This window comes from Ambystoma mexicanum, chromosome 7p (assembly GCF_040938575.1).
Source record: "Ambystoma mexicanum isolate Mex_15411 chromosome 7p, UKY_AmexF1_1, whole genome shotgun sequence".
Lineage (NCBI taxonomy): Eukaryota > Metazoa > Chordata > Amphibia > Caudata > Ambystomatidae > Ambystoma > Ambystoma mexicanum.
Genome location: NC_090939.1, coordinates 571301499 through 571317619, shown reverse-complemented (window position 1 = coordinate 571317619; position 16121 = coordinate 571301499). Strand labels below are relative to the sequence as shown.

At 45.4% G+C, this 16121-nt stretch overlaps 1 protein-coding gene across 3 annotated transcripts in view; it reads right to left on the bottom strand.

Moving 5' to 3' along the window:
• Positions 1-16121, bottom strand: part of LOC138526169 (uncharacterized) — a 273227-nt gene that overhangs the window by 216436 nt on the left and 40670 nt on the right. Inside the window, exon 1 of one of the 3 annotated variants that reach the window (XM_069636581.1) lies at positions 2361-2433. The exons of the other annotated variants lie outside the window; for them this stretch is intronic. The gene's annotated coding sequence lies outside the window, so the exon portion shown is untranslated. Of the gene's footprint in view, positions 1-2360; positions 2434-16121 lie in introns of those variants that run through there. 3 annotated transcript variants of the gene reach the window in all.

Below are 16121 nucleotides of genomic sequence, written 5' to 3'. Positions count from 1 at the left end.
GATCCTTTGCTATACGCTTCCCTTGCCGTGTGCTTCCCCCTTGACTTGTAAAATGCTCTGTTGCTACCCAAACGAGGTCTGCACTGAATAAATACAATAATAATATTAAGAGATGGTCTTCCACCTCCATCAAGATTATTTGGAAATAGTGCCACCAACACGGCAAAGGTGAAAAACATAGGAGTGGTTGGGAATCAAAATGTACAAATACAAATGAGGCAGTAGTTGGTGCTTTCCTTAGACTATGCCAGCTCTGCTGGATTCTCACATGTCACCCTAGGGGGGACCACACAACGGTTGCTCTTGTGAATTGGAAGCAGTGTTTGCACTCAGCTCTGAATATTCCCATTGAACTTGGAGGTCTGCTCCTGCACTTTGTCTAACCCTGGGATGATTCTTGAAGCATAAGACACTAAACCAAAGGAGACCAGCAAGGTCTTCCGCAGCATCTACCTATGGACAGTCTGATGAAAAAGAGCTACCAGGATCTAGTGACACTGGACTACAAGATAACAGGGGAAGCCAATGTATCAGTGCTCATTGCACCTTATCTGGAGAGGAAAGCTGCATTAAAAGCCTCAGTTTCCCCGTTTCCAGAAGAAGCCTTTATACTCATCACTCGATGGATCAGCCACATAGTGGTGGTGCACTGAAACAAACTCAGCACCAGTAAAGGATAGAGCCCAAGATCTTTAACAGAAAACATCAAAGAATTCTATGAATATTGTGACCCTGAGGAGTTCATTTCTTAACTTCATTTTGACTGATGGGCACCAACTGCATCATCCAGTGTTGAAAACATATTGACTGCAAACAGCACAGTGTCAGTGTACATTACCATAGCTTCAATACTTAATATTTCCTCTCACATAATTCCTTCATCGTAGGGTCTTCTGTCTTCCCGATTGCTTACAGCGCTTTGCTGCCTCAGCCAGAACCAGAGAACAGGTGACCAGCACTGGCACTCGTTAACTTGAACTTTTCAAACTTCCAAAGTTTTGGTAGGCAGCGTTTTACTAACATGGGTATGACAGAATGCCATCTGGTGAGGTGAGATAGTTTGAAATTCTTAGATATTGCGAGAGAAAATGATGCAGGAAATTCTGTTTCTGAAAGGGGGGCCTGATAATCAGACACCCCCATTTGATAAAGCTCCAGGCTAAAATCATAGTGCACCTATGTGCCTTTGCTCTGTCCTTCTGATTTCTTTAGCAACTGACCTGCAGCAGTGCAGGTTCAGAGGTCACATGCACATTCCTGGCAGCTGCTGCAACACAAAGTTCCAACAGACAGAGGTGACCTCTTAATCATCTACACCTCTAATCCCAACGTAATAATTTTGCATCCTAGTGGTGCATCAAACCCAAAAGATAAGCCATGCCTGGTTATAGCACGATGGCTACTGGGGTCTAACAATTATAAAGACAGAGCATTTCCATGTCATATTGTTGTCAGTTTAGCAAGCAGTGCACTAGTTACGACAGGGCTGTTGTGAATTAGCGGTCTGGCCTGGGCGTCTCCACACAAAAATGTAGAACCCTGCCTAAGGAAGCTTTTTATTTAGCCCCCTGAGCAAGGGAGACCTTTCAGGGCACAGAACATCTCTCTGGGTTTCCCATAGGAATGAGTGTATTATAGACTATCCTGGCATCATATTTCAACTCTCACACCAGGGTACAGATCACTGGAATCATTTTGAAGTAGGCAGGCATGGGAAGGGAGGGGGGGTAAGACTAGCTAGTTGAGAGGTTTAGGCTAGGAGAGGGGCTCCACCATCTTAGATTCAGTTAGGTTTCCTAAACGTATTGCCCCTAACCACATCCTGCCGACAGAGCATTCTGGATCTGATGGCAGAAGGCAAAGAGCACTTGTTCCAATAGCCTGGATTGGAACCCTGACAACAGGCATGATGCGGAGCAATACGTTGTAGCACTTTGCTTCATAAGGTGGGGGAAGAGGGGGCTCAGCCCTTAGTTAATTCATCTTTGGATTTCAAGACATGAAGGATTCACCTGGATCGCTATTGGGGATACAGTCTATTCCAAAATCACTGGCCATAGATGTGAGGGCATACGCTTGGGTGGCACTGCTGTGGACCAAGGCCTCTCTGCTGCCTGTGCACTGGAACCAGGATCCTGCTCACAGGCAGTAAAGGACCCCTAGTAGATGCCAGATAATCTTCCTGGAGTGGAAGTGTGGAACAAAGTACTCACCTTGTCCCTGGAGACCCTGGACTGGGCCAAACAATGTTTACCATGTAGAGACATCGTCAACCTGGCTCGACTGTGCTCAATTCAATTTGAACCACCACAGGACCAGTGGTACTGCTTTTAACACTTTATGCTCCTCAAACCGCTTACCTGCTCATTGAGCTGTCCAGACGCTGACTCGACACATTGAAGCAGATTGCCTCGATCACTGGCTCGACTTCATGGAATCAAAGCACTTGAATGCCAACTGAATCTGCTGGAAGCAATTGACTCATCAGTCTTCAACACTGACTAGACCCAGCAAGTATCATTTCATCACTGGCTTGAACCACTAGAAGAAATCGACTCTACCAATGTCAAATGCTGATTTGATCCACAAGGTGGTCATGCCTCGAACCACCTTGACCTGACTCACCATTGGGAAAGCACCTCTCGACCGTTTTGACACCAGCTCAAATGCAGGAATGCACTTAGAAGCCTGGCTCGATCCTGTTGATCCCCAATGACAAGCAATCAAATGCATTTGAAGCGGCCCAATCCCCACTGATCTGCCTTAAAGGACCATAGTGACTTTTAAGCCCCCCTTATTTGCCATATCCTTGAACATTGACATTGCTTCTAAAATAATTTGCATGAGCACCGCTACTTATAATCCCACAGTGTCTGTCCCTTTATGGTCAAAGTCTGCATTTTCTGTGTTTCCTTTACAGTGGTGTGTCTTTGGTGTTTGTAATTAGTTGCGTGCATTGTTAGATTTTTCCTATTTTGTACCTTAGTTGGACATGCTTTTATTTTGGTACCACCATACTATTTGTTGTAACTGTATCAGCACATCACCTTATGAAGAGTATAGACTACCTGGATTACGACCTGCCCATTGTTAGTTCCCTCTTCCCCTCGCGGGACCCGGTAACGACACCTGGTTTTACCAGGCATCCTTACCGGGTCCCACGAGGGGACCTCGTAATTGTGCGGAATGGTGTTTACGGGTCCGCATCCATTAGCGGAACCCATTAACCCATTCCAGTCGTAATGAGGCCCAATGAGCGTGGCACACGACCACGAGATCGAAGTACATGTGTGACTCCGCATGCCCAATACCACAGACATGCCCACACCAAAACCGGGGCCGCTACCACCCATCACACGTACCTCATTAAACCATGCAGGACTACTATCACAGTCATACTCCGAATAAACTGGCGGCGCTACCACTAGACACAAGCATACATTCTTTACCCATGCATGACTGCTTCTACAGTCACACCCACACCGAACTGGTCGCGCTTCCACCACAGAACATGCGTATGTTGCTTAACCATGCGTGACATCTACCTCAGTCACGCCCATACTATACTGGGGCGCTAAACCCAGATACCATACTATGTGGCACTACCTCCCAAATACCCTAGTGGCATACCCATCCACATCCATACCGATTGGTATGCTGAAGGTGCTACCCCCAGCAACCACATTGAGAGGTAAAACATGCTGACCTGGCAGTAACACCATCAGCAAAACCATACTTATAAATTTCATATGAGCTTTACCCAAACTACCAAACATATGGCAGGCACTACCCTCGCAATCACCAGCCAATCATATCCACACCCATACAAGGGATAATTCAATCAGACTAAACTCCCGCACAATACAGATCTTCCATACATCACATATTACACAGTATGCAGTTCCCATTGCAACATTCTATACATTTGCAAATTGATGTATTTCTTTAACACACCACAGATCATGAATCCCAAACCCAATCCACTCCTAAAAGTCCATGTTGCAATTTAGCGATCTAACTGCTGAAAATCCTCAAGAGGTTATACTTATCTCCACACCAATAGATGGCGTGAACCCCAATCCAAGACCAACCCTAAAGACCATGTTGCAACTGAGCAACATAAACGCTGAAATTCCTCAAAAGATCGATTATAGTCTGAATAAAACTGCTCACATTGCGATGCCCAATACATTTCTCAAACGGCGTATCCACTCTAACAAAAAAAAAGGTCATGATCAAGCCCAATTCAACCCAATCCTATAAGTCCATGTCGCTGCTTAGTTGCATTTAAATACACGCACCACACAAGCTGCATTTAGCACATTTTCAGAATGGCTAACAGTCCTTGGGTGCCTTGACCACACCGCTAAGCTGTAAACCCCCAACCAACCTGCCACCCAATCCGAAAAGCATACCCCATAGGTACACACGCTTGCCATTCAGTCATAACCAACTGACATATCGGATTATCCCCACCTATACCAAGCTGATTCCTTAAACATCTCTGGACACCTGATTCTGCAGGTTGCCCACAGACGTTTGCTTTTACCGCACCCAAGCACACCCGTAAAAGCAAAGAAAGGGTACACGCTCCATTGCTTAGTCTTTCAATGGACGTCCCCTGTATCGCCAGGCATCACGAATGTCATTCTTGCAACCTGCTTAGTACTTCTCCCCAGCCAGGCATTCCGATCTGTCCCATGACGAGCGAAATCAAGTTAATCACCCGGAAAGTGTTCACTCCTGTTTCTCCTCACCAAAAGCCAAATACGGACTCAGTCTGCTCGCTGGGCAGACACTCAGAACATAGCTGCAGTGCCAGATGACCAGACCCACCTTACGGCATCAACCACTCGAGCCGCAGAAACACAGATTGGCTGTCCCATACTTCCTACGCACGTAGAACTCAGTAGGGTCCTTTTTAAAAAAGAAAAAGATCACAACTGCTCCTTCCCTTGCTGCTAATACAGCAACATCCGTAACGTAAACTCACCAGTGACAAACCATTCTTTTCCTTTGAACAATGCATCGCAAACACCCAGCTGCAGCACCATGACGTCATCATTACATGCAGAACGTACTGCTGGGAAGAGCTCTGCCTCCAACCGTCAGTTCGCACATTACCGGTACGTTTACATGCTTGACAACTTTTGTGCTGTAATATTCCTCCGACTTAGTCCATCTTATATGCCCATGCTATATACAGGCATACAATGTCCCGGATCCACTTTACCAATGCTAGAAAGGTACAGGATACCAAACGCCCTTTAAGCTAAGGAAGACCTCCATCAACTTAGCTTCCTTCCTTCTACCCCAACAGTCCCCTGATTTAGCACTGGGGTCCTGCTTATGGATAGTGCTCCCCTGTCCGTGTATGTAGACGTTTTACCCTTCTCCATCTTTCAGGAAAGCTTCCCTTTTTCTTTCCTTCTCGTGAGCAAAAGAATGGGGTTTTCTCAGCAAAGCATCCAGAGTCAATACAAGGGGCTCATATCCTCCCCCTCTCACCACCCTTGGTGATGGGCCTTACTTCAATTGGGGGAAGTGTTGTCCTTCTCCACCTTCCTGCACCCCCGCAGCAGGTTCACCAGCTCTCCTTCTGTTCCATGCCTGGGATCTTCTTTAAAAGACCAGCTTGTCGCCAATGAAATGAAGCAGCTCTCAGCCTTCTTGGGTTGACTTGCTAGGTTTATTACTGGCTTCATAGGTTACATATAAGTTACACTGGCAGCCCATCACCCAGGCAGAGGGCTGATCAACTGACCAGGTTATAACATTCACACGTGCATTCCAACACTCTGGCATAAACACTCCACATGACATCACAACATTCCTTCTGCAAAGCCAAGCCATACACAACAGATAGGCCTCATCACTTTACTCCTGCACAGCAGTAGCCATTTTGTCACATTAGGAGATTGCCTATTGTGAGTACCAGCATAAGTAATGGAGCCATATTCGTAACATTAGGCCTATGTTTAACATTGGGGGTACTGCAGCATCAGGAACTAACCCTGCTTAACCAATTAAAAGCTGGCCTGTCCCATTTATTAATTCTTAGGAATAACTGACCTCTGGCTGAGCAGATTTTTTTTACTGTGCAAGGGATTGGTATCCAGAATAACCAGAGTACTTTGAACATTGTTGATGGCCCTAACTGGCAGGGCCATGACTTCAGAACAGTAAAAGACTTTCTCCTCGAAGTTTACCCCCCCAACTACCTGCAGAACACTATTTACCTTCACCGAAGATCAAGAAATATTTGTATATTATCTTTATGAGGTCATTCCCTTATTGAATGTTATAGGTGTGTGATACTGTACCTTCACTATCCATTTGGCTTGTCGTCCCTGTCATTACGCCATTCAGAATCGTGCCTTAGGGACTGGATCATTGTTGAAAATGGCCAAAATAGAATACAAAAAACAAAAAATATATAACTGTAGGGTCAATAGCCTGACCCATGAAGGGAGTGAGGGAGAAATAAGACAAAGCCAACCACCAGGAGCCTCCTATTGTTTTCCTGTCCATTCAGGATAGGTGCCTTCTTGGGTAAGCATTATTAATGCCGTTGTTTTTGTTTTCTTTCATGTTCTTAGGTAATTACTCATTCAGAAAAATTGGGAAGGAGAACCCAGTGATTCACTTTGTGTGGGTCCTGCTGATTTAACCAGACACTCCATGGCTCCTAGGCCGCCCCACTTGCAGCACCAAACTGGGCAAATGGCTCCTTTTTTGCTCCTGATGATTCAAAGTCACCCTGCCTGCAACACACACTGAGAAAATCAGTCCTCTGCAGTCTCAACCGCTCTGGAGGTGGCCCGCTCCCCATAAAATGTGCTGCGCAAAATGACTCAGGTGAGTAAATGTCCCTGATCCATTTATCTATAGTTTCCGGGCAGCCTACCAGAGGGCCACAGAGATGATGATACCAGGGGAGAAGTAACTTTGTATCCATAGCTACCAAGATTGAGGCTACACCAGCTCATGCATCTTTCAGACATCAGCCCACCTCTGATCTACTTTTATCCAGAGCCCAAGAGAGTAGGGGCCCCTCCAGGGCTTCCATGTCAGCTGTGGGGGACGGGGGTTACAGGCAAAAGCATCAAGGATGTAGGAAGGTAAATTCACTGCATATTATTTCCCTCTGTCTACCCAGAGACTCTGGTACAGTTGTGACAAAATGGCTAAGGAACATCAGAAAAAAGCACCAAACAGGTATGGTAAAGAATCTGCACAGCAATGGTCCCATGACCCCATATCCCTTGAGGGAACAGGTAACTGGGAGAAATCTTGATCAGATTTCTGGTGGTAAGGCCTGCAGGTGCATGGAGGCCGATCAACAATCTCAAAGGGGTCAACACCTTTTTCAAGTACTTCCCCTTTAGGATGGAGACCCTGCAGTGCATTATTCCTATGGTACCTCCAGGAGACTCACCTCAGTACACCTGGAATGAGCAACACCATGCATCCATCCCTGGGCCACTGGAAGATGCATGCACCATCCAAGGCTCAGGCTACCCAGGACATCAACCTGGTGCTCTATCCTCTCCTGATTTGGGTGGCTCCTGAATGTCTGGAAGTCCTCCTGTTCATCGATCCACACCCTAGAGTTCCTCAGGGGTTTCTTTGACAAAGAGAGAGGGACAGAGACAGAGACACAGACAGACAGATAGACAAGACACACACACACACACACACACCCACCCCCCTCTCAAGCTTAAGTTGAGACTTTACCTCCATCCTAGGTTCGGACTGATTAAATTAAAATTAATTAAAAACACCACATCCTCAGAATGGCATACCTACATAGGGAAAGGTAATAGTGGCTCAAGGATTTCAACCTCAAGATGGGGTTTCGCAACCTCCAGCACCTCCATCCTGAACATCGATGGAAGCCAGGCAGGCACGCTTGCCCTACCTGCTGACCTACCACCTAGATATGCATTTTTCGGTAACTATCGCCTCTGCCAGGAAACTTGGGGAACGGGTACTCTCATCTGTACTCCCACTCCTTGCTTAAGATTCCTTCCCGAGGGCCTAATTCTTCACCCTCTTCACTCTTCTGCCTGAAGGTGGCATCGGACTTCATTGTGAGGAGCTGGTAGTACCCACTTCAAGCTTAAATAGCTGGCACTCTTACTTCTGCTCCCCCACCCTGTGGATTTTGGGCAGTGGTTAGAGTACATTTAGATCGCACAGCTTCAGCCCATCATGGAGACGCTCTGTTTCCTTTGGGCCTGGTCATATCAGAAAGAAATCCTAAACTGCAACTTTGGGTAGATGAATCTGGATCACTATTGAAATGCCCTACTGACATGTGTAGACATTAACTCTTAGGACAATCGACATGGGCACCATTATCCTTTTGGGTCACCTACAAAGGAGTCTCCCTGAAGAAAATGAGCAGTGCGGCTAAGTGGTCTTACATTATAAATTGAATATGGGGCCGCCTCAACCAATGTTCAGATTTGGTGTCCTGTCTTGTGTTAATGATTAGATGGCAATGCTAATAAAATGGCCCGTGTATACCAGAACATTCGCTCTCTTCTCTGGCCAATATCAGGGGTGCCGCTTAAGAAATCTCATAGTATACAGACAGGGACAAGAAGATCAACAAATAAGTAATATGATTTTTTACAGTTAACCCCATTACACTGAAGCCTACTCTTCCCAGTCATACAACCCCCCCTGCCCTTTTCTGGGTGAATATTGGACTGTAATCCTTTGTAATGACAGGAGCTCCAGGAAGTTGAACCAATCGTATACCTTGGTGCCTAGGGACAGGGCTACAGGTTCATATCATTGTATTTTCTTTATTTTTGGGGGTCTTCAACAGGATGCCTGACTCTGAGGCAGTATGCCTCATGGTGCAAGGCCTGGGACAATGCTGAGCGATTACGTTACCAGTAATCTGGTCAATGACTTTCTAACAGTTGCCCTTGAATACTCAGTAATGTCCATCACCAGGCGAGTAAGGGAAACCTTGTATGAAATGTTGTCTAGTTGCGGTGTGAGCGTCATTGCCTGAACACAGGGTGGAGAGGTATCTACCAAACAGGTCTTGATATATGGGCTGAACCAAGTGTAAAGAGAAATCTTTCGAACATGCCTTCATCTCTGAGGGTGGAGGGGGCATCTTGATGCATGTTTTGTCTGTAGGGGTCGGAATGTTTTCTGAGGAACAAGATTATCTAAGGCTTTGAGAGTCCAATGTTGTAATGTCAGCATCCATATTTTTGGGTAGATCTCATGTACAGGGTAAGCGGTTGGAGTGGTTCTATCGAATGGATGTGGAAGGTCATCTAAGTGCTGGTTCTTAGATGCTCTGGTTGCCATTGGTGTTGTGTGTGTGTTTGTTAAGAGTATCAGAGCATATTAAAACAGTATGGTGACGTGGCTGGCTCATGCAAGGGGTAGAATTGGGGGTACAGTTAAAAAGTCTTCGTTGCAGAAGATTAAATTCTGTGTATTCTGTCACGTGATTTTCTTCTTTGATGACTGTCACGTGATTTTCTTCTTTGATGACTTGTCTGAGGTATATATGTTATGGACGGGAAGTCAGGTTACTTGATTTATTTGGTTTTTCATTTTATAGTTGCACTCAATGGGTACGCAGCCTCCAAGAGCTCACTCCATCTCCAAACTCCTTTTCAACTGACCTAGATCAGATGTACACACCCTCTATCTATGAGCTCTTCCATTCTACTCAGAATGCCAATATTCCTTCCATTGAAATTCCCACGAGCCACCTGATAATGCAGCATGCATCACACCTCCCTTCTCACAATAGCACCATGCCTAGCCTCCCCTTGTTCCAAACCCTGCCATTTATGTGACTGCATCATCATACACTCACTCCACTCTTTGTGGTCCCCAAAACCAACTAGCCCCTTAGGAACCTTGCCTCCCTTCTTAACTCACACCTATTCTCCCTCCTGGAAGTCCTCACTTGCACACTTTGGAGCTGATTATACCTCACCTTTATCTTTTGCCCCTTTTCTTCCACCAACTCCCTAACCTTCTGCTCTTTCCATTCCACAAATCTGGCATGCCCTAACCACAGAGGACATACCACAGTATATGGCTTCCTTTTCCTCAGCACTTCAAAAGGGATCCAACCCGTAATAGCATGAGGTACCAAGATGTAAACACATACCCTGAGCTGCACCAATTCCTCCACTTGTTCCATTTGACACCCTTCCTGCCTGTATAAGGGTGTGTTTAAACCTTTCAACAGTCTGTTAGTCTTGGGGTGGTACAAAAAGTCTTGTGATGTTCAACCCATTACTCCCTCCAAGATATTTTCCACAACTATCGAGGTCAGCTGAAACCCATTATCGGTCAACATTTTCCTTGGGAATCCCTCCCTCTGAAAGACTGCATCAAGGAAACTCACTACCGTCTTAGAATCTGCTTCACAAACAATCTTTGTCTGTACTCACATAGAATATAAATCCATTAAGACCAGCCTTCCCTTCCCCTTTCCACATTGCAGGGACCCAATATATCCAATGCCACAAATTCCCAAGGTAGTCTGGCCAACTCCAACAGCCTTAGCGATTGCACACATTTCCTAAGCAACACATTTTTGCCATACTTTCCAAATCAGAATTCATGTAAGGCCATCAATAGTCACACCTTAGTCTCCTCTTGGTTTTCATCATTCCTAGATGCCCTTCATGTGCAGCTTCCAGTATCTTTCATTTGCACGCCAGCAAGGGGTACTAACCTCAACCCTTCACACAGAAATCCTTCCTCCATGCTCAGCTCCTCCCTGAACTTCCAAAACAGTTTCAGAAACATCTCCTCATTTTGACCTTCCCTCCACTGTTAAACATTGCTCAGCATCTTTTTGAGCTCCTCGTAATAAAGCATGGGCGCTTCTCACTCCCATGTCTCCCCAGGGGGTGGGGGGAGCCCTTCCCAGTGACACCAGGGAGGTGAGCCCACTACGAGATACCCTCCCTGGGGGTAGAGGCAAGTGGGACCTCACCGGGAGAGTTCCCCTTGGGGACAATGACTCCTGTTGTGATGAAGAACTCTCTATACAATCCACTTACAAACCAGTGTTGATGAAGCCTGCTAGAAGAGAACATGATGGGTAAGTGGATATCTGCTATTGTCATATCGAAACCCTAAATAAATAGGAAAAGAAATACTGGTCTAATACTGAGAAGAAGAAGATCATGAACTCATCTAACAGAAGAATGACTTTGACGCTCCACCAGGGAATCCCCGGCAACACGTCATAAATCAAGAAGGAGGAGTCCTGAGAATTTCAAGTCTAGGAGTTTCAAGTCTGGTGGGAGTAAGCCTTATACGGGGAAACCCGAAACCAGGTAGATTGAGGGATGGAAGTCCCAACTTGGCAAACCGAGGAAAGGATCCCATCCTGAACACAGACCTGGTGACGCTAACTCTGAGAGTTAAAGGCAATGGGGACAGCAGGAGTCGCAGGAGCGATACTGACAATAAACAAAGGGAAGAATCCTACTCGTCTCAGTGGAGTATGATTTGTTTAAGTTATCAAAGAAGAGTGGGAATCTATTTGAGAGCACTCGTACAGTCTTTATTTAGACAAGTATAACAAAGAAAGTGCAGAAGCAATATTTGAACACAGAAACTCGTCCCAGTAAAGAAAGAGTAGTAGAGAACGATGAGAACCATTACTGAACATTCATACTCGTCCCAGTAAGACCAAAGAGGTGGAGACAAGTGAGAACCGTTACTGGAACCCTCATACTCGTCACAGTAACTATCAAGTGGTGAAGAAGAGTGAGAATCATTGTAGGAGCAGTCCTACTTGGCCCAGCCAGGAAAAAGAGTGGACATTGAGTAGAGAAAAGGTTAAATGTTTAATTAACAAGAAAAGAGATAACAATATCGGAGGGGGGAAACAAAGTGTAAAGGACACGGTAGAGGAATTGACACGCTCCATATCTGAACTATATGACTTGATCAAAGTAGTTACCAAGAACTACCTTCGAATGTGTCACTAAAGTGAACTTTGAGAAGCAGACCACAGGAGAAGGGAATCATTCTCCTTTAACTTAGTTGGTTTTGATAGGGACAGGTTAGAATAGTTTTGGACAGAAGACAGATCTTCCGTTTGGACTCCCTGATGACGGACAATCACCCTATTTAGTGTGTGTTAAGTAAAGAAGACCTGTAGTTTAGGGGGAAGTTGGGAGTTTTTCACTTTTCTTTAATGAAGAATATTCCAAAATGAAAGACAAGTCCTTGTCCTTCTTTTGATCCGCCACGCTGGCCAAACACCCACTCACCAGGAAAACCTGCTCTCCCTCCTCATCTTCCTTCCCACCTTCCTTGTCTTTCTGCCCACTACTTGCACTAGACAAATCGTCAGAAACTATAGTCTCCTTCCCGGGCACATGTTCCACTGAGAAAGCATGCATTTGCAACAAGCTAAGCCACTGTCATGATCCCAGTCAGTTGACGTAATCCTCATTAAGGCTTTCAGGTTAGGCAGGGAACATTAAATAAACCAGCAGGTCAAAGGTGGGTGTTGGCCTGGCATACATGGCTTTTACATCATTTTTAGCATACACTGCCATAGACTATTGTGATGTTTTACAGTAAATTCCATACACTTAACATGTCCACCGCACGATCCATTCATAAGTCGCAGCATGTTCTATTCATATTGCAGAGAGAGCTATTTAAGCCCCGCCTCCGCTGGAACACGCGCTTCACGTCTGATCCACTGACAGCGGGTAACACTACCGCCGTTTCTCCTCACAGAACCTGTAAAAGGAGATAATTGAGACATTAGCTTCACAGCAATTTATAGAGTTCAATAGTTAATAGAAAAGACTTACCTGACCAAGGTTATCTCCGAGGCGACTATCTTCCGTCAGTAGTTTTACTCGCACCCGCAGTATCTTCAGTCAGAAGTTTCTTCCACAGCCACCGCATCTTCGAAGGTATTTTTGCTCGAGGCTCATAGGTATATGCCCCGAGCGAAGCGAGGGCCTTACCGAAGACCCCGGGGCATTACCTGAGTCTGTAATGCCCCCGCCGCGAGGGTCATATTGCGTAATTAAAATACCTTTTGTTTTGTCTGTTTCGGAAAGCTGAGGGAAACGCTGCAGCGTTTCGGGACAGAAAAAAAAAAAAAAAAAAGAAACTACCAAGAAAATGGCCACCATGGAAAGGGACAACGGAGTCTGTTTTTCCTTTCCATGGCGGCTATCGGGAGCAGACGCACTGGGCACACAAGTGTTCCCAGTGCGTCCGTCCCCGGAAAAAGGATCAAAAACAAGGTAAGTGGGGTTGGGAGGGCGGGGAAGAGGGAAAAAAACAAAAATACAAAAAAATGGCCCCGCTCCAAGTCGCCACACGGCTGGAGGCTTCCCTCGTCCCCCTGCCAAGGGATGCAGGAACAAGAAGATAAGTTGGGAGGGAGGGAATTACACACAAAAAAAAAAAATGAAAAAGAAATGACTTACCCAAGTCCCCGGCGTGGGCGAAGGCAGCCTCTCAGCCGCAGGGGGGGGGGGCTCGGAGCGGAGATGGCCCCGCTTTGAGCCTCCTCATTGGCTGAGGGGCTGCCACGCCCCCCGTCGGGGACAAAGGCCATGGAATCCCGACGGAGGGATTCCCGGCCTGGTAATGACTCGGCGAGGGCCAATCAGAATGGCTCTTTCATTCTGATTGCACCCTCGCCGGGTACTAAATTATCAATACACAAACTTTATAGTTAAAAGAAGACGTTAAATAAGCATTACGTACCTGAAGGTGCTTCAAGTGTTCACCTCACAGTTGTTTCCGCGCTCATCCCTGAAGGCTGCATCCCTGAACGCTCATCCGTATAGGCAAACTCACATTTCATAAACGTTATCTCATTCTGGGAAACTCCGCAGTCCTTCTCAGCCATAAGCCCTTTTCCTAAATTCGGAGAACCTGCAAAAGTAAGAGAAAAGGTTATTAGAAAGAGATCTCTCCAACATAGGAATCTAATTTACGCACTCAATGATTACAGCATTTTCACCAGCTACTTACCCCAAGATTCATTCTTAAAAGTAAAGACATTTGACAAGAAGTTGTAGAGTACAACAGCTACCCAAGTTACCATTGTTTCTTCACCTCAACGCGCCCCTGTAGAAAAGCAGGATGAGAGCTCCAAAAAAAATAAAACGCAGGTGAGAAGGGAGGGATTAAAGGAGCACACATGCCATGTAGTTGTATTTTAGTTAATAGATGTTAAAGTGTTCTATTGTTGTTTTAAAACAGAAAGAGAACCCAAAAGGTGTCAAGTACCAGGTCCACAGGTTGAGAAGGCATCACGCTCCCGAGGAGTGCCACCTCATTATTCTTCGTGAGGTGCCTTCCAAAACCGACTTGTGAATTTTCCCAGCAGGGGCTTGTGATTAGTGTGTATGTGAAACGTTCTTCCCCACAAGAATGCACAACTTCTTTTGACTGCCTTCTCAATGGTGGAATAGTGTATTTGAGCCCCCTCAAAGGCCTTAATGCAAATGCTATCCATTCTATACCACTTTGATTCTGGTTATTATCCATTTAACACAGTTTGAAAACAGGCCAATACCAGCATGCTTGCTATCACTCCCTTAACATCCCCAAAAACCTTTTCACATTCACTAGTCTACACAAATTCAACCCCCTTTTTACACAAACCCTTATGCTTCTGCAATGGTCAGCAAAGTGCCTCACAAACTTTACATAGAACTCTACTAGTCCTAAGAAGGATAACGCCTCTTGGCGATCCTTCGGTCTGTTTGAGTTGACTATGGCAGAGATCAACTGCTTATTTGGCTCTATACCCGCTGTACTCAGCTTGTGCCCCAGATAATAGATTCTAACCGAAACGTGCACTTTTCCCTATGGGGTGTCAGTCTAGCTTCCGCAGTAATGTGAAGCACCTTTTCTAACCTCTTTTCATGTTCTTGCTTCTGCTCATCCTCCCAGTGACGTAGATTGTCATCTTGGAAGCAAACGACTCCTTCAGTAACCTTAAAAAAGGCATGCATCACTCGCTGGAAGAATGCTTCCACCGAATCAGACTGAATTGCATCCTCTTGAAGCGGTAGGGATGCTCCTGTGTGACAAACAGGGTATAATCTTATGAAATTGGGTGTAATCTGACTTGATGGTAAACTGAGGCCAAGTCAAGGGTGCTCAAGTCCTTGGCCCCAGCAACCAGACTCACCATCTCTCTTATGTTTTGCAAGGGGAACCAATCTACCACAAAACCCCTATTCAACCCCCTCAGATCCACACAAAGCCTGATTTGTCCATTGGCCTTCCTTACTACAACTTTGAGTAATCCCCATTCAGATCAGGGATGTAATTTCACCAAAATGCCAGGGGTAGCGGAAGTGACATCACAGGCACATGACCTTTGACCCAGATGACATCAGTTCCTCTTTAACCATGGTGATGTCACTGGAAGGGGCTTTCAGAGGTAACATTTTATTTTTTAAATAAGTACATCGTCAAATTTTAAAAATACCAAAATAATAAATAAAATACCAATACACTATCCAGAAATCCAATAGCTGCAAGTCACCAACAGTCCACAGGAACATTAATGCCTTCATTAAAAATGATACTGATTTGTTATTTATATACCGCTTTCACCAAAGTGCTATACGTAGCACATATTGACATACAGGTATCAACCACGGAAGAATGAAAGGCCGAGATGCCCTTGCTGGGATTCAAACCTGCGACCTGCAGATCACAGTATGCGAGCGCTCAACCTGCTGAACTATCTTACCACTTTGTTATTAAAAATGCAATGCCACATTAAGAAAACATGGCAAAACTGGTAGTACAATGTAGGCCAGACATGTAATACACTTAGGTTTGCTGTAGCATTGATGATGCACAGTAGAAAAGTCTGTGCCACAGAAAGACCTATCTAGACATTTGTGGCTGCCCTGAAATGCCAATCTAACCACGTAATAACACTTGCCATGCTTACTTTATCATACATGCCCAGAGAAATACGCCATGACATAGTAAGAAAAGGCTAGGCTGACTGCATCCTGACACCAGTCTAGACAGGTAATTATCAGTAGAAATGTCATGCCACAGTAAGAAATGATAGACTAGATTTACCAAAATGCCATTCT